The sequence below is a fragment of the Pelobates fuscus genome, chromosome 12, assembly GCF_036172605.1.
Source record: "Pelobates fuscus isolate aPelFus1 chromosome 12, aPelFus1.pri, whole genome shotgun sequence".
In the NCBI taxonomy this organism is placed as follows: Eukaryota; Metazoa; Chordata; class Amphibia; order Anura; family Pelobatidae; genus Pelobates; species Pelobates fuscus.
In genome coordinates this window covers 23,973,202-23,993,182 of record NC_086328.1, presented here as the reverse complement: position 1 = coordinate 23,993,182, position 19,981 = coordinate 23,973,202, and the positions used below count along the sequence as shown (strand labels likewise).

General features: G+C 39.2%; 1 protein-coding gene across 1 annotated transcript in view; it reads left to right on the top strand.

Moving 5' to 3' along the window:
• Positions 1 to 2,462: 2,462 nt before the first annotated feature.
• Positions 2,463 to 19,981, top strand: part of CDH5 (cadherin 5) — a 47,688-nt gene continuing 30,169 nt past the window's right edge. The window contains exon 1 of the mRNA XM_063438261.1: positions 2,463 to 2,584. The gene's annotated coding sequence lies outside the window, so the exon portion shown is untranslated. The remainder of the gene's footprint in view (positions 2,585 to 19,981) is intronic.

Below are 19,981 nucleotides of genomic sequence, written 5' to 3'. Positions count from 1 at the left end.
AGTGATTGAAATATCTTTATCAAAAATATAGTAAAGATAGGGCAGAATTGATGTCACTAATGAGAATTTACTGATATCTGAAGAAGGGACTGGAACACGGGCATGCAGGGAACCCAAGTAAAATTATTTGTGTCATTTTTGTGGGATAGCACCGTGAGATTCCTGGCACCATAACCACAACATACTTCCTTTTCAAATGCATGCACGCAGCTCAGACACTGAGAGATACATACATACATACAGACACACCTACATATATACACCTACATACATACAGACACACACATACATACAGACACATACACACATACATACAAACAGACAGGCACACATACATACAGACACACATTGATACAGACACACACACACACACACACACACACACACATACAAAGACACATATATACAAACAGACAGGCACACATACATACAGATAGACAGGCACACACACATTCAATGACACATACACACAAACAGACAGACAGGCACACATACATACAGACACACACACACAAGACACACATACATACAAAGACAAACACAGACAGACACACACACACATACAAACAAACACACACACAATGTTTAAGTCACCCTCCTGTTTCCTACCTTTTAGGTGCAGGAGGGTGAATTTACCTGGGGTCCAGTGGTGGCTCAGTTTGATGGGAGTCAGAGTTCCCACTCTGACTCCCTCTGTTTCCTCCCACGCGGGCTCTGTCTGATTGCTGGGAGGAATCACTTCCTCCCAGCGTGTGATGTAATCACAGGGGCCCCGGTCACGCTGTTAAAGCGCCCAGCACTGACCGGGCCCCCTGACAATCCATGCTGTCATGGCCACCCGATGGACCCCTTGGATGGCGGCCCCGGCGGTTTGCCGTGTGAGCCGGGGCTGCAAAAGATGATGGCGGGTACCCCGTGGCAGGGGTCCGCACGGCGGCCGGGCCCACTGAAGTGATGGGCCCGGTCACAGCTGCGACCCTTGCAACCGCGGTATGTACGCCACTGGTCCATTTTATAAGGAAGTGTTTCTGGAGTGAGAGGGCGTGGCTAAGATAAACGGTTTATGGTGCAGGATTCCATTACACATTGATTTATTTATTTTTGGGTGCAAAAACTATAGTTAATTAAACATGCATACAATACAGCATAATATTTTAGGCCAAAACCTATCAAATGCATTAAAGTTGTATTAGTGTCAAGAATGTTCCTTCGATAGTTTATAATGGTTTCAAGTTATTGCTGTCTGCCTCAATGGACACTATCTCAGGGATGCAATGAGGACATCTAAAACATTTAAAATAAAGCAATGTGTTACCCATGTCTTATACAAGTAATCCATGTCTTTGTATGACAGTTGGCATACTATTCACCCATTAATAAAATAGTTAACATTTTAGCCTTTAGAACATAAAATCTACACTTGAATTGATTATGGCTTGGTAATTAAAAACTTCAGGAAGCAGAGCGATGCAACTTAGATGACATTTTTTGTTTGGACCATGGACCAGCAGTTCTTTCTTTCTCTAAAATGTTCCTTTGTCTGGTTAGTCACTTTGAAGACTTTGAAGAAGACTTCAGAATCAGGGAAGAATCAAGATCGTACAAAGCCCAAAGCAAGTTAGCGGTTCGGGCAACCCATCTTCATTTGCTTTGTAGATATGGTGAATGGGGCCATGCAAATGTATGGTTCCAGGGTCCTTGGGCAGCTGTCTATGGTTGACTTATGGTGCACTATTCAGAATTCAATGGCATTAGGATCAGACTATTTAAACTAGAATCCATTACCGATCAGTTAATAAACACTTCAGAGAGTAGAGTGGATCCTAGACCACCAGTTCTTACCCTGTGTGAAAATTGTGCATCATCTGGTGGGATATTTCCAAATACACCAGAGATATCTTATTTCCTTATTTTGAGTCCAACTCTACAAAAGCCATTCCATAATTTATTTATAAAACAATTAATAAACATTTTTGTTTAATACCACATAATCCATATTTAGATTACCTTAGGTACAATCCTTGTTTTTTATTGTATGAATCGCCAGAGCTGCAAAATACCACCGTATGTGATTTAAAAAAAAAACAGCACTGCTTCCTAAACTGTTCAAAGTCATGATTTTCACCACAATTTTTGGCAATAGAGAACCTTACACTCATCTCACAACTAACAGTTCCAAGATAGAAGGTCATAAAAGTGTGCTCTTGTACTCTAACTAACAAAAAAAAAGCACAACTAAAAGGTTAACTGCCCCCTATGCTTTCCTTCAGATTTTTACATTGTATAGTTATTTGCAATAAACAAAAAAAGCCTGCTAAATTGTATTTTATCTGGTTTCCTCCACTCAACGCAATGCTTTAGCTACGCATAGAACAATCGAAGGAAGGAAGTTTGTAGGGTGGGAGTCAGCCTGGCTCCTAAACTGGACTAGTGCACAACATTCAGAAACGCTACCAGTTCCACAGACGGAGCAGGTTCCACACTGATACATATTTTGTTCTCAGTGGTTTTTGTAACCTTTGGATTATTCTATATTTTAATACATTCAACTGAATTTGGTAAAGTCCTTGAACTTGTGAGCCAGGTAAGTGAGCGGTGTTATTTTTTTTTTAAATATATAGCTTGTTTTTACTCTATTATTTAGTAGTTGTTTTGGGGGTAGAGGATGTTTTGGTGGCAAATACACAACAGAACAAGACCATGATGCTTAATTGGGATTATATAATTCATGGTCTTGGGCTATTTATATTTAAACTTTGAGCATAATCACAATGAACACATTTTGTAGGAGTACCCAATACAATAAAAAAAAACTAACACTAAACCTCTAACCATAATTCTAAAGGATTAACCTTAATAATAGATAAATACTACCAACAATCATGATCTTAAATACTAATACTAAATGAATACATTACTCCTAATCCTGCCCTTAACAGTAACTCGAGAGAGTAACTCGAAACATTACTTCTTATCAGGAGTAAGCTAAAGGGGGTACATGGGTGCCTCACTTTTGAAGATGGAATTACTTTGTCTACAACTTCTGTGGATTTTCTAACGCCCACCCAACTAACATGTCAATAAAGTGCCGACTGTAATGTGAGCCCACCCTGTCTCTGTAACCAGCCCCCCAATTTAGTTACAGGCCCCTGTTATACACAATGATGCATACTACCAAACTATGACTTACCATCGCTCTGTCAAATTCACGCACCACACCACAAGCCTATGTATAGCTACATTCCCCAGTCATATCTTACCCATCACCAACCTCCCTGTTCACACATACACCTACCCACCTAGTCACTTACACCTACCAACCCACCCAGTCACATAGCTCCCTGCACCCAATTGCCTACATTTACAAATACAGTCAAATGTATCAGTCTAGCCACCAACTATTTCCTATATACATTATACACTAACTCACATACACACATTCTATACAGGCTCATACATAAACACGCAGTTACAAACACATATATAAGAAATCTGCATGTTTAGACTGGTTTAGGATGTTGGGAATGGAAGTGTGTTCCAACAAGTTATGGTCCATCAGCATTAGTTGTGACCACATTTCCCTAGTCTACGTTTCCTATGATTTCCTTTATTTTAATAGGGTGGAGTATATAGAACGAGCAGACGTATAGCGCGAGAGGAATAAAATATAGAAATGGCTGAGTAATTTTCCCACATCCATATAAGGATATGAGAAGGCCTGTACCCAAGGGTCAGTGAACCTAGGTTTACCCCTGGTTCTAACCCAAATTCTAACCCCTCAACCTAACCATGATTATTACACCTAACACTAACCTCATCCAAAGAAATCATCACAAATGATCCTTTAAAAAAAAAGAATAGAACTTACAGTGAAATATTTTCGGTTACATCATTTAAAAATCACTGACCTGTTTAGCATCAAAATTACAGCTCATTCCTAATGTTATTTATTGTGAGAAAAAAAATATTTTTGGAATTGCATGATTATTATTTTGGTCTAATGAGATTTTGGATTCATAAAGATAGGTAGTTGTCAATTTATATCTGCCATTAATGCTCTATCAGGGTTACTTATTGAAGGAAGAAGTCAAAGTGGATTTTAAATTTAAGGTCAAAATATTCAAACTAGAAACATTCTCTAACTCAGTTATGCTGTACGTTTTACTACTATGGCCTTAAATCTGAAATTATTTTTAAATTCTCAATTTATTAAATAAGCCTGTATGTCTATACTCTGTCTATTTGCAGAATTAGTGATTAACGCCCCTAGCAACTTTGGGGAATATCTTGGATAAAGCTTCTTAATCTCTGTGGCTACATAGTGATTTAAATTTCTGTGTGGCAATGAAATATCATTGGGGGGGTTTTAGCTAAAAAACATTTTTTGCCAAAATTAGATTTGTTGTTGGAGAATGAAAGATTAATGGGGGAGACATAGTTATCCTCTAAGCCACTTTAAAATCTCGGCTATGCATACCCAAAATCATTAGGTCTATTCATTAACGGTGACTTTAGGGTGAGTTGACAACATCTTTGGAAATTTTAGGGAAACAAAACTCCATATGTTTTGACAATAATTGAGTCCTTCAATTTCAGCCTTCCACGCATCTGTTTATGCCATTGATCCATAAGAAGGCAATATGAAGCGATTGCCAGTGGTGGCATGTGTTGGCTATTACTATGCAACACGATTTTTAAATCCGCACAATTCATTGTTTAGTAAATAAACCCCATTTGAGGTTCGGTTTTCATGTTAAAGGAACCACCAGTGTTAAAGCAGAATACATGACCTGAGTTGCTTGATGGCTTTTAAGAAGCAAAAAAATGGTCACTGTGCCAGTGTTAGGGTTATTCAATAAAGTGTGAATTGCCATGAATTCAAAGTAAATTCAAAGCAAATTTTAAGTTTAAGGTCAAAATAGCCAAAATCAAAAGAGATTTGACTTGAATAATTTTTTCTATTTTGGATATTTTGACCTACATTTCGAAATTAACTTTGAATTTCCAGAGATTTTTTCAACCTATTGACTAATCCTGTATCTGTGGTTTTGCTTTAAACTTTAGCCCCCAGCAGACCACTCAGCAGACACATTGATATAAGTATTGTAATTCTTTATATATGTTAAAATGGCTGTCAAATTCCGTCTGGAAAGATTTATTGGTGTAAGATTACCTCAAGGTTTGATACATATCCTGCTTTTGTTCATTTAACAAGGATTTAGAACAGGATGTGCTCTGAAAAGCATCACTTCCAAAGGTTGAAACCAGAAATGGTGTCACGCCTGGCAAGACTACTCCGACCTTATATGACACTGGAATTACCAAATATAGACTGTCAGTTGCTAAGGGCCACAAGCCTGCCTAGCTGCAACTCTCATATTTGTAATGAAGCACAATGACAATTTAATGTTACAGGATAGAGTGTAACTGGTGATACATTTTATGCACTGACTGCATTATTCTACAAATGTAAGGACCAAAGGCGCTAATGTATTTAAAGAGCTACTCCAAGCACTATAACCACTACAGCCAGTGACTCCACATTGTTAGTAGTCAAATCTTTTTTAGAATGTTAGGCCTCTTATCTGGGATCCGCTGGACGCTGCTTCCTGCCTCCTCTACTGACGATGGAGAGCTCAGTCAAGCCAATATGCCCCCTTCTTAACCACACACTATATGATACACTTGGAAAATCAGCCACTTACACACTCTTACAGCCTACAGTGATTCTCACACAACTATTTAGCCATATACATACATTTATTGTAAAGCGCTGCGGAATAAGCTTGCGCTGTATAAATACCAATAATAATAATATTGTATATTCATTCAAATAGCCAAACACACAGATATCTTGCAGCTGATACTATTTTGCTAGTTTTCAGGGTATAAATTTCATAAATACCAAATTAGGCAGAGGTTGATAGGAGTATTTAAAAAACTGCAGGGAAAAAAAAAAAGAGTTGCACATTTTGTTTTTAACTTGACTGTTTTAGTCCCAGTTTACCTCTCTGCAAATTAACTCTCCCTCTTTAACTCTCTGCAAATTACACCTCCAACTGTCCCTGGCAGTTTTATTAGGACTGATAAGCCAGTGAGTGTTTGTGAGAGAATTAATCAACGAGAATGCATAGACTCACTTCAATCCCATATTGCCCTAAGCCACCATATTATTGATGGATACAGGGGCCTAGTCACTAAATAATGAGTTATAATGATCAGGAATCACAATTTGGGGGGAGGGGGGTTCAATTAAGAAAAAAATAACTTTAAAAATAATGAACTCCATTTTGCAATTTAAATTTCCCTTCTCTATTTTTTGTTGTTTAGTGTGGAATATCATACTGATTAAAATCCATAACAAAGTATACCACATCCTGCGAGGCAGGGTATAAACTGTGCACATTAGCACATTAGGATAACAAATTCTATGAGAGATTTTTTTGACCTACAAAATGGCTTACATTAGCACTAATTACAAAATAACATTAATGTATCCCAATTCATTACAATAATAAAAGCCTGTTTAGCATAAAGCTATGTTACTATTATACAGAAACAAAGATTAGCATGTGTGTTGTCTGCATTTAGATTAGAAAACATATAACCCTAAATTGCATGTTTTAAATATCAAAAGGGTTTGAATATATGGGTAAATGATTGATAGATTATTTCTTCGTGTTTGTTGTTTTGTTTTTGTTTTTGTATATTTTATTTAACTGTTTAAATGTTTTAGCTGCCACTGTGCAGAGCATATCATTCAACGCAAGGAACCATTTTGTTTACTCTGAGGGGAATTATGGCATTTTCTGTAGGCAATGACTGAATGCAGTTTATCCCATGAGCAGTGGTTTAGGAGCACGCCATTGGTTTCTGGGAGTTGTAGTTCAAGTATGAGCTCTACGTAGTTCAAGTATCAGCAAATCTAATAACATAACTACAACTCCCAAAAAAACACATAACATCATGTACTGCAGTATTTTTTGAGCAAAAAGGGAACACTAATGCATGGGTGGCAGGAGGAAGCGGTGGGATTATAGAGCAAATTAACATTGCCAAAAAGGAAAACAAAGTGCCGTAATAAATTCATGGTGACAATATAAAAAATAAATGAAAGAAAGAAAAATATTTTTTTACAGTACGGTAGTTCAGCTCCATTGGAAATTTCATTAATACACAAAAACACATTTGTAAATCAGTACAAATCACTTAAAAACCATAAAACTCTCCTGTGTGTGGAACCACTCACTGGAATCAGAGCCAGACATGACCAGCATCACCACAACACAGCATTAACCCTTTCTCATTCTCAACGTTAATACAACATAGCGCCCCATTCACAGTGCTCACATTCAGATACATATCTAAAAAGCAGAAAACAATATTAAACCCACATAAAATGATACTATAAAAAAAAACATTATTTATTATCAAAGGGTTTTAAAATAGTTATCATCTACTCTTGTCCCAACAAGGTAATAAAATTTTCACCTCACCATTTTTTTTTAAAATATCTTTCAACACATATGAAGGACATATGTCCAGGATATCGTCCATGGCATTCAGAGACATGAGCTGAAAATTAGTATTCTAGGAAATTATTCCTCAATCACAATATGTGAACGATGGGACGTTTAACCAATATATTATAACTTACATGAACTGGTAATAACAAATAATATTAATAGGGCATGTAATTAAAGGGGCACTATAGTCACCCAGACCACTTTAGCTCAATGAAGTGGTCTGGGTGCCAGGTCCCCCAGGTTTTAACCCTTCAGATGTAAACATAGCAGTTTCAGAGAAACTGCTATGTTTACATTGCAGGGTTAATCCAGCCTCTAGTGTCAGTTTTCCTGACAGTCGCTAGAGGCGCTTCTGCGACGCTGGATGCGAAAATGGAGAAATGGTTTCCTATGGACTGTTTGAATGCGCACGCGGCTCTTGCCGCGCATGCGCATTCCGCTCCACTCGGGAGCTGACGTCGGCGGGGGAGGAGAGGTCACCAGCGCCAAGGGAGCCCAGGGCTGGATTAAGGTAAGTAACTGAAGGGGTTTTAACCCCTTCAGCGCCAAGAGAGGGGGGCCCTGAGGGTGTGGTGGTCCTAAGGATGATATAGAGTCCGGAAAATGAGTTTATTTTCCTGACACTATATTGATCCTTTAACTGTTTGATTTTATATACTTTCATATTTTGAAAACTCCCCTTTTTTTAAAAACTTTTTTTTTGTTCTGGTTTAAATAATTGTAATGTTAAAGTGGAAAAAGATTTTTAATTGCCTTTGACGATTGTGATACTAACCATTGTGTGCGCAATCACCTGGATTTTATCCAGACTACTACGTATGTATTGAATGTTCTAGTGACATGACACTTGAGTGATTTTTAGACAGCACTGGGTATTTTTTTATCGCCATTACTCCTTATTAATTTGTTGTTTTTAATTAAATCTGAAAAATCCTAAGATATAATATTGGGTTTATATGGGACAATTTCCTTTAATACAGGATCCTCAGAAATAATAGACCAGGGCTTTCAAAGTTGAAAAATTCTAAATAAGAGGGGCTTTCACCCTTTCACAACAAAACTTACTTTTATCCACAAGGGGGTCCACCTTTCTCATCTCTCAAACTTCCTTTCTTACTACCTCCAGCTGTGCCTTCTCAGAATTCTTTTGTAAAAAAAAATCTGCATTAACTCTCTTTGCCGGAAGTTCAAGAATGTTCTTTTCTAAACCATTGTGCCTTATGTGCACTAGCTGACATTTCGGCAAATTCTTGAGTAAATGTTAAAATGGCAGCTATTTTTACAGGAAGTAGCTATCATCGCCACCATCTTGTATAAAGCGCATGCATGTATCTGACTTTAACATAAATAGATTAATCCAAAACATATATATTTTTCTGTATTATATTCAGAAAAGGGTGGATATCTCAATCATTAAATTTAAAAAAAATATACCTAAATCTTCTTGACCACCTCCCCACATAAAAAAAATAAAAACAGATCATCTATATAGTGTTTCTAGAGCACTAGATTCTGCATTCAACCATGCCCACCATACACGTGGAAAGTTTAATAATATGCTGTGAACAGGTTGGCATAGCTGGGTGCAAACCTGGTGCCCATTGCTATTCCGAATATCTATAAAGAAAAATATATCTGCAAATCACAAGAAATTATCAAGACTTACTTAATAGCCATCCAAAATAAACTGCATATGATTCCTATTCAAATCTGACTTTTACAAAGATACTTCCTCTGATCATTTCTCATAGTTTATGGTATATATAAAGATGAAACATTGTTTATTAACAAGAACGTTCTTATTCTTAGGTACCCCTACAAACGGTTTAACCTCTAATAGAGCGCATTGGTTAGGCTACAGCAAGGTAAATTGTTATTCTAGGACTCACCTAAGATATTTGCCTTGATGTTGGCAGGTGAGCTTACACTTTAGTGGCCACTGCAGTGGTATTGAACACCCATTATACAAGTTTACATAGGGATTTGTAATGCGGTGCAGGTAACATAACTGGTTTTGTATTGTATTTGAACACATGAATAATATAGTCAGTACTAGTGCCCAGGAACAGTAGGAATTCAAGCACAGGGATAATTTGTTTGTTTTTATTTACATTTGGCTCAGGTTCATATGAGTTGCTGCTCAATGGGGGAGTTTTATGGCTTTCAGATGATTCATGCTATCAGTGCTTTTTTATGTATTGAATAAATATTCACTGGAACTAAACTGCTGAAAAAATAGATTTTTTATATTTTTATACATTTTGACTAATGCAGCAATTTATTCCTTTTTTTGTTATTCAGGTTTGTCTGATTTGGGAGAGGAAGTATGATAATATTCACACAGTTTTAATAATACTTGTTTTTATTACTCCATATATCATGAACACTACAGCTCACTGTAGTAGTTATGTTGCCTGGTGCTCAGGGATGTGTCTATCGCAAGGCAAACAAGGCATTTGCCTTGGGCGGCAATTTCCAGGGGGCGGCAAAAAACGCTGCCCCCAAATGCCCAGGCAAATACCTTGTTTGCCTCAATTTATGGGAGTCCAAGAGCTGGCCGGCTGGCCACCTTTGGGCTCCCCCTTGCGGGCGGGCGGCGAGGGAGAACTTTCCCCTGAGCTCTCTGCTCAGCTCCCTCGTGCGACCCGCAGTAATGCCGGGAGCCGGAATAAGACGTCTAGGGCAGCACAAATCCTAAATACACCACTGCTGGTGCTCTTTACAAACATTTACCTCCTTACCTGGAATAATTATTTAAGATAAATAGTCCTTCTTAGCTTATAAATATATTTTATCCCTAAGCATAAAAAGAGTGGTAGAATTTGTAATGACTTTAGGATATCATGTAATAAAGGTTTTCAATTTTTAATGGGGCTTCCTCCTTTAAAAATACAGTCAGCAGCATGCTATAGAGTAGACTATTAAAATAAACAGTGTTGCCTAATTTGTTACGCTAACAGAGCCATCACATTTTACATCTATTTTTATTTGGTGATTGTACTAATCAGCAACCTATAATAACATTTGATTTCTGCAAAAGTACATCATAGTGAAAGCTGGTATTTATTTTTAACCTCATAAAGACTGATAATTAGCTAGGCCATCATAATAAATTGGTCTTCAAAGATCCTTTTCCAAGAAGGGAACCACCTATTTAACCAATGCAAGCTGAAACACTGTACATCCCGACTCCTACCACCACGGCCGGAATAACCTTTTAGTTACCTACACATCTCGTGTTCTTGAGTTTGGTTTAGTTCTGTATTTTATTGAAATTCACAATTAAAATTACATTATTTAAAAGAAACCCATACTTCCCTTTTTCTTCTGATCCAACAACGTTTCTCCCCTGGCACTGAAACACATTTTTAAGCTGGGCTTCTGTTTATTCTCTCATCCCCATAGAGAGGGTATTTAAACAATGTTACTCTCTCTTGCATAGATAAGGAACCTTTACTGTTTAATCTGTAAAATGGTGCTGAATAGTAACTGGAAAAAAGAAGGTGAGAAGGACTAAAGGACGGGTCTGGGCACATTTCAGGACAAATGTGTAAATTGTACTCGCAATCTGCAAAGCCTCTTGACATAGAGATGCCGTGTATACTCTGCTTTTACACTGATCAGCCCAACATTAAAACCACAGACGGGTGAAATGAATAACATGGATTATATCGTTACAATGGCGCCTGTCAAGGGGTGGGATATATTACGCAGCAAGTGAACAGTCAGTTCTTGAGATTCCCATGATGGAAGCAGGAAAATGGGCAAGTGACTTTGACAAGAGCCAAATAGTGATGGCTAAACAACTGGGTCAGAGCATCTCCAAAATGGCAAGTCTTGTGAGGTGTTCCTAGTATGGTTAGTCCCGACCAAAAGTGGTCTAAAGTAGGACAACTGGTGAACTGGCATCATGGTTAATGGGCACACAAGGGTCATTGAGACACATTGGGATTGAAAGCTAGAATAGTTCGATCACACAGAAGAGCTGCTGTAGCTCAAATTGCTGAAAAACTTAATGCTGGCCATGAAAGAAAGTTTCAGAACACACAGTACAGTTTGCCTCGTATGGGGCCCATGGTGACCCCTGTCCACTGCCAAAAGCACCTTTAACCCCTTAAGGACACGTGACATGTGTGACATGTCATGATTCCCTTTTATTCCAGAAGTTTGGTCCTTAAGGGGTTAATGGGGACGTGAGCATCAGAAATGGACAATGGAGCAATGGAAGAAGGTTGCTTGGTCTGATGAATCATGTTTTCTAAAAGGTCTGGTGGATGGTCGGATGTGTGTCGTTTACCTTGGAAAGAGATGAATGTAGGTTGTACTATGGGAAGAAGGCAGGCCAACGGAGGCAGTATTATGATATAGCAATGTTATGCTGGGAAATCTTGGGTTCTGGCATTGATGTGAATGTTACTTCGACACTTACCACCTACCTAGAGACTGTTGCAGACCACGTACACCCCTTGATGGTAACGGTGTTTCCTGATGGCAGTGACCTCTTTCAGAATGGTAATGTATTCTGCAACACTGCAAAAATAGTTCAGGGACATGACAAATAGTTCAAGGTGTTGAATTGGCCTTAAATTTCCCAGATCTCAATCTGATTGAGCATCTGTGGGATCTGCTGGAACAACAAACCCGATCCTTGGAGGTCCCACCTCGCAAATTGCAGGACTGTTTATGCCATAATATATTACTTGCATTTTAATATATTGTGTCTATAACTAATGGATGGTAACAGCATTAGACGGCTGCTTTAATAACAAATTATATTTAAAAGCTATATACAGTATTTAAACCTAATAAACAGAGCAAAAAATAATCCAGTTTCCAAAATTAGATGACAAAATATAAAATCCGCTAATTTCATTATGTAATTACAAATTATAGGTCTATGAGCTATACAAAAAATAGCCGATTCAGGCTTTAAGAAATTTGAAAATGTAAACATTATAGGGCTGGCTGGATACTGAGAAAGGAAATTGAAAACTAGAGACTGCCTCTGGACAATTAACAAGTATGATTTAGGAAACGCACTAGTTCGGGGGTATTTCTAGAAATTCAATGTGCCATTTTTAACTTAAATATGCGTTATCGTCCTCTTTATATGGCATGTTCTCTACAAAAGTACAAAATCAACGCAATGGACACTGACGGCAAATATAGTGAGATTTAAAGAATTACTTTAGAAACCGTTAATAATCAGCTGGTTTCAGACGAACAAAGAATCACATAACACAATACAGTCAAAAACACAACAAAAGATCAGGAAGGAGTGGAAACCTGTGTCTGATCCAATATATCCTGTTTTTGTTCAACAGAAAAAAAAAATGAAAACAGGATACTGGTCTGCATGTTGTATAATGCTAAAGTTTACAAAGACCTTTTCTTGCAGGGCCCAGTGGGAAGCTGAAAGGTTAGTTATTGAGCTATATAAAATACCACCTGTAGATACCGTATATATAGCTCGAACTGCTACATTCATCTTATCTTTAACTGAAGGATCATTCAAACATCACCCCATTGTTTACAGTACAGCACACCATTTAATGACTTCTTTAAATAATTAAAATGCTCTTATTATTAAAGAGCAATGGAAAATAAACTCCTTTGGGGGATTGAATGTAGTTTCGTGTATAACGGCATGGTGCTGAAGAGAAGTGTAGTTTGCTACATGTTTTTAATTAAGTCTCTCTTTATCTTCGCATAGTGACAAGGGTTAAGATGCACTCGCTCACTCACCAAAATTGCAATCCTACCAGTGATTCCATAACGTTTGGCTTCTGTCTTCCAATAAATAGAATAGACACGAATAGAAATCAATAAATAGAATAGATTTCAGCAGTCCATAATATGAGAAAAATAAACACAGCAGCACTGTGCCGCCCTGCTTGTTTCTCGTTTAACCCCTTAAGGACCAAACTTCTGGAATAAAAGGGAATCATGACGTGTCAGACATGTCATGTGTCCTTAAGGGGTTAAAGGGACACCCCAGGTTAGAATTCACAAATTCCTTTTTATTGCAATGTTTATAAATTATAGGTAAAACAACTAGTCTAGATAATAAAAGATTAAAAGCAGTTGCGATATATGTTGGAAATTCTGTAGTCAGATTACTGCTGGAGTGAGAACGAAGGCAGGAATTATGTAAGGCAGGCTTCCCTAAAGTACGGCCCTCCAGATGTTGCTGAACTACAACTCCCATGATTCTCAGCCTATCTGTTTCATTCATAGAATCATGGGAGTTGTAGTTCAGCAACATATGGACGGCCGGAGTTTGGGGAAGCCTGGTGTAAGGCCTTTGCTAACACAGCACTGTGTCAGTTTTTGCTTTGGCTGGTGGCTTTCAATCACAAAGATTTAAGGTATGTGTTAGAGTTTTGTGAAAAACTTGAAAAAATGTCTATCAAACCAAACACTGCCAGCCCTTGATGCAGAGCATCTCTGAAGGGTGTTACTGCCAGTTCCCAAAAATTATTGCAAAGTAAGACATCTACTTTGTCTTGTATTTACCTCCACTGTGTACTCATCAGTAGACCACAGTAAATGCTCCAACAGCCTTTATTCAGGTGACTGAAATTGTAAGTTTTGCAACTTGACAGTTCCGCCGTCAGACAATATATGACAATCATGTATGTTTGTTAAAAAATGTTGCTAACTTGTAAGAAACTAATATCGATTGCCAAATTCTTAGCTTGGGAATAAAATAGTTTGTTATGTACTGACATGTAAAAGCCTACATCATTAGAAGGAAGACACGTAACTGAACCCAGTTAAGAACTAAAATGAGTGTTAAAAATCTTCACTTTTACCTTGTAAAAAAAAAAAAATATATATATATATAATCAGAAGCAGTGAGTGACTTACAAGATAACAGCATTAGGCTCTCACGCCTTATCTAAATAAGCTTTTAATTTCCTGCCTAGTTTGTCCCCTCGTCTTCCCTAGGTCCATCCAGCTTATCTAAGAAATTTGATTTTTTTTTACTCACGTCCCTCTACTGGAATTCCCATAACGTCATACTTGTTTCCACTGTAAGCATCCACAGAAATGTTTAAATTAACGTTCTTGAATAAATGTCAGATGCACCACCCTTCCTTATCATGCACGTCCTTAGTAACATCAAACACATGTATCTACCACCCAACTCCTTAATAGGATGCTGAGATGTTCTTCCAGGCTCGTGGTTATTTGAAAACACATTTTGAAAAAGTAATTCTGGAATTGAAACAGCTTACTCTTTTGTGTTTTTACATTCTTCTGCCCAAAAACATTTCTCAATCTTCAGACTTTTCTTCATTCTACTGCTCAATGACTTCTTTCTCCAGACGTTAGAAACAGAATCTACCTCATTTTATATATCCGAAATAAATTAGTACACTAGTAAAGAGATGCATTTTCAAAATCAAAATATGAATGAAATAGTCTGGCTTGCCTTTACTTAACGTACCTGATCCGCAACTAATGGTCTTCTGTCCTTCTACACACATACAGTGATAGCATTCATCAGCAATGTACAACAGAAACGCAACAGATTAGTAAACAGTGATAAGACCACTAATTATCCAGGAATCAATATGCTTGTGTTACTGACTTTTTTTTTTTTAAGACCCACACAGTGTCTCTAGCAGAGGTGGCCATCTGCACTGAGGTGGCACTATAGACTGCACTACAGGCACTTTTGTTGCACCAGAATTTTATTAAAGGATCACTATAGTGTCAGGAAAACAAACTCATTTTCCTGACACTACATCATCCTTGGGACCCACCCACCCTCAGGGCCCCCCTCCCTTGGCGCTGGTGACCTCTCCTCCCATGCAGACATCAGCTCCCCGGTGGAGCCGAATGCCCATGCACGGCAAGAGCAGCGTGCACATTCAAACAGTCCATACAAAAGTATTTCTCAATGCTTTCCTATGGACGTTTTGCACGCTAGATGCGGATTTCGCATCCAGCGCCGCAGAAGCACCTCTAGCGGCTGTCAGGAAGACAGCCACAGCCACTAGAGGCTGGATTAACCCTGCAATGTAAACATAGCAGTTTCTGTGAAACTGCTATGTTTACATCTGAAGGGTTAAAACCTTGGGGACCTGGCATCCAGACCATTTCATTGAGCTGAAGTGGTCTGGGTGACTATAGTAGATGTTATGCATTAAATGCCATCAACTGCCGCCGAGACAGTTTCTGCTCTTTTCTTTTAAGGTTTTTTACTGGACTATTTGTGATTTGTTTGCATTTCTTATCCGGGAACTCATTCCTCTGACAGCTCATCGCTAGAACACAGACATTAATGATTACATAGGGACATGAATGAATTAATGCTGCTGTATCCCTGGACCTCACATCCACAAACATTCTGTTGCTGAACTTATGTCTATTTCTGTGAGAAACATTAAGGCAAAGAGCTGTACAAGTTCATGGAGTCTGTTAGAATGAAAAACATAATAAGGACTGGTCTGTCCTCGTATATATATTCTTTGGAGGTCAAAACAAAACAGAGAACTGGTCAGAGGATAAGAAATAGTGAGAGTGAGGACTGATGAAGAAGGTGTAGAAGGTGTAGAAATGATCCCCACACTTTCTGAACTATTGCTGGATGCCTGGATATGCTGTCCATATGAGGATTAAATATGTCCAGTATGTTTTATGTTGTACTGGATATCCTAAAGTATTTGTTTGTAGGTACAGCCATATTCTGATCAAACCGTGACTGTAACACTAATGAGGAGAATTCTATGCCTACAGTAGGCATTACTGTAGAATTCTAAGCTATGCAACTGTCTCAATGTATGTAGTTCAACCTACCATGTTCATTGGTCCCAACTAGTGCACTTTAGTTCTGCTTTGGACAAACAAGTAGAGGACAGGCATTTTGCTATTTTGTTAGGAATGGTATTATTGTTTAGAACAAGTATTAACATTTTAAAAGGACATTCCCCTGCTCTGGGCACTTGCCTGCCTCTTCAGTTTAGCTCCACTGAACTAAACTACCAGGAAGTAACAGGTAGTGATGTACCGAACTGTTCGCTGGCGAATAGTTCCTGGCGAAAATAGCGTGTTCGCGTTCGCCACGGCGGGCGAACACATGCGCGGTTCGATCCGCCCCCTATTTATCATCATTGAGTAAACTTTGACCCTGTGCCTCACGGTCAGCAGACACATTCCAGCAAATTAGCAGCAGACCCTCCCTTCCAGACCCGCCCACCTCCTGTACAGCATCCATTTTAGATTCATTCTGAAGCTGCATTCTTAGATAGAGGAGGGAAAGTGTAGCTGCTGCTCATTTGATAGGGAAATTGATAGCTAGGCTAGGGTATTCAGTGTCCACTACAGTCCTGAAGGACTCATCTGATCTCTGCTGTAAGGACAGCACCCCAAAAAGCCCTTTTTAGGGCTAGAACATCAGTCTGCTTTTTTTTTTTTTTCTGTGTAATGTAATTGCAGTTGCCTGCCTGCCAGCTTCTGTGTCAGGCTCACAGTGGATACTGTGCCCACTTGCCCAGTGCCACCACTCATATCTGGTGTCACAATAGCTTAAGTTTGCATTTAAAAGCAAAATAAATGTTTTCACTGTAATAGATAGAATAGCAGTTAGTTGTCTGCAAGCGTCTGGGTGTCAGGCCTTCAGCGTGTACTCTGCCAACCTCTGCCAGTGTACTTTGCCACTCATATCTGGTGTCACTATAGCGTGCCTTTAAAAAGAAAAAAAGTTTTTCACTGTAAGCTAATAGCAGTCAGTGTCCTTAAAGCGGGTGTCAGGCCTTCAGCGTGTACTCTGCCAACCTCTGCAAGTGCACTTTGACACTCATATCTGGTGTCACTATAGCGTGCCTTTAAAAAGAAAAAAGCTTTTCACTGTAAGCTAATAGCAGTCAGTGTCCTTAAAGCGGGTGTCAGGCCTTCAGCGTGTGCTCTGCCAACCTCTGCAAGCGCACTTTGACACTCATATCTGGTGTCATTATAGCGTGCCTTTAAAAAGAAAAACGTTTTTCACTGTAAGCTAATAGCAGTCAGTGTCCTTAAAGCGGGTGTCAGGCCTCCAGCGTGTGCTCTGCCAACCTCTGCAAGTGCACTTTGCCACTCATATCTGGTGTCACTATAGCGTGCCTTTAAAAAGAAAAAAGCTTTTCACTGTAAGCTAATAGCAGTCAGTGTCCTTAAAGCGGGTGTCAGGCCTTCAGCGTGTGCTCTGCCAACCTCTGCAAGTGCACTTTGACACTCATATCTGGTGTCACTATAGCGTGCCTTTAAAAAGAAAAAAGCTTTTCACTGTAAGCTAATAGCAGTCAGTGTCCTTAAAGCGGGTGTCAGGCCTTCAGCGTGTGCTCTGCCAACCTCTGCAAGTGCACTTTGACACTCATATCTGGTGTCACTATAGCGTGCCTTTAAAAAGAAAAAAGTTTTTCACTGTAAGCTAATAGCAGTCAGTGTCCTTAAAGCGGGTGTCAGGCCTTCAGCGTGTACTCTGCCAACCTCTGCAAGTGCACTTTGACACTCATATCTGGTGTCACTATAGCGTGCCTTTAAAAAGAAAAAAGTTTTTCACTGTAAGTTAATAGCAGTCACTGTAAACTAAAAGGGGGAACAGACCCTATTCTGCTCTGTGTCAGTGTGTATCAGGGATCCTTAGGATAGGTGTCAATCCATATGTGCCAAGTGACCCTATGTAGGGGGAACAGTCTCTATTCTGCTCTGTGTCAGTGTGTATCATGATCTCTGAGGACAGGTGTCAATCCAAATCTGCCAAGTGACCCTATGTAGGGGTAACAGTCTCTATTCTGCTCTGTGTCAGTGTGTATCATGATCTCTGAGGAAAGGTGTCAATCCATACCTGCCAAGTGACCCTATGTAGGAGGAACAGTCTCTATTCTGCTCTGTGTCAGTGTGTATCATGATCTCTGAGCACAGGTGTCAATCCATATCTGCCAAGTGACCCTATGTAGGGGGAACAGTCTCTATTCTGCTCTGTGTCAGTGTGTATCATGGTCTCTGAGGACAGGTGTCAATCCATATCTGCCAAGTGACCCTATGTAGGGGGAACAGTCTCTATTCTGCTCTGTGTCTGTGTGTATCATGATCTCTGAGGACAGGTGTCAATCCATATCTGCCAAGTGACCCTATGTAGGGGGAACAGTCTCTATTCTGCTCTGTGTCAGTGTGTATCATGGTCTCTGAGGACAGGTGTCAATCCACATCTGCCAAGTGACCCTATGTAGGGGGAACAGTCTCTATTCTGCTCTGTGTCAGTATGTATCATGGTCTCTGAGGACAGGTGTCAATCCATATCTGCCAAGTGACCCTATGTAGGGGGAACAGTCCCTATTCTGCTCTGTGTCAGTGTGTATCAGGGTCTCTGAGAACAGGTGTCAATCCATATGTCAAGGTGTCAATATGTCATATGTCAGGTGTCAATCCATATCCATTGTGATTTAGGAATGTTAGGTCATTTCTGCCCTTTATGGAATAAAACCAGACTCTGCATCAACTGTGAAATTTTCCATGGGAGTTTTGCCATGGATCCCCCTCCGGCATGCCACAGTCCAGGTGTTAGTCCCCTTGAAACAACTTTTCCATCACTTTTGTGGCCAGAAAGAGTCCCTGTGGGTTTTAAAATTCGCCTGCCCATTGAAGTCTATGGCGGTTCGCCCGGTTTGCCAGTTCGCGAACGTTTGCGGCAGTTCGCGTTCGCGAACTGAAAATGTTGTGTTCGCGACATCACTAGTAACAGGATTGGTTGTTTGATTGACAGCCAGGGGGTGTAGCAAAGTTAATTCCTAAAAGGTCTAATTTCTATTGAAATCTGAACGTTTTGTAAAATGAAAAATGAGGACACACTCTTCACACATAAAGTACACACAAATAAATGCGACATAAATGCTACAGCATTTCAGGGATTTGGTCTGTTCCTTTAATATATCCCAAGTATTATACATGAAAGGCCACTAAAAATAGTATAAATATAGGATAATAAATAATGAACATTAATACAATTCTTCAGCAAGGGGTTAGAACAGAGAAGCATATTAGTCCCACAAGGTGGATTACCAATTTAGGGCCCTCTTCATTCTTCATGCAGAAATGGTTAATGGGCCCTAGACAATTCATGGTTGAACACCAGGGACGTAGGTGGCCTCCTAGGGTTGCTTTATAATTCTTGGTTACAATGATTAAAAGGCGTGTGAGAAAAATGTGGGGAAATTGTTTTTCATTTGTAATAACACTGAAATGGTACTTTCTTATAATTAATTTAAAATTACTTTTGTGACCCAAAGTCGACACATCATCCAACACCATCCCCATGTTGTAGCATTGTGGCAGTAGTTGGGCGATAACATTTTACCAATGGTTCCTTTTCAACTCAACAGAGCTTGAGCAATTTGTCTCAGTGAACAATGATCAGACCTGCAAGATCCGGGTGTTCAAAGCAAATACAGACTTGCCCAAAATACTGA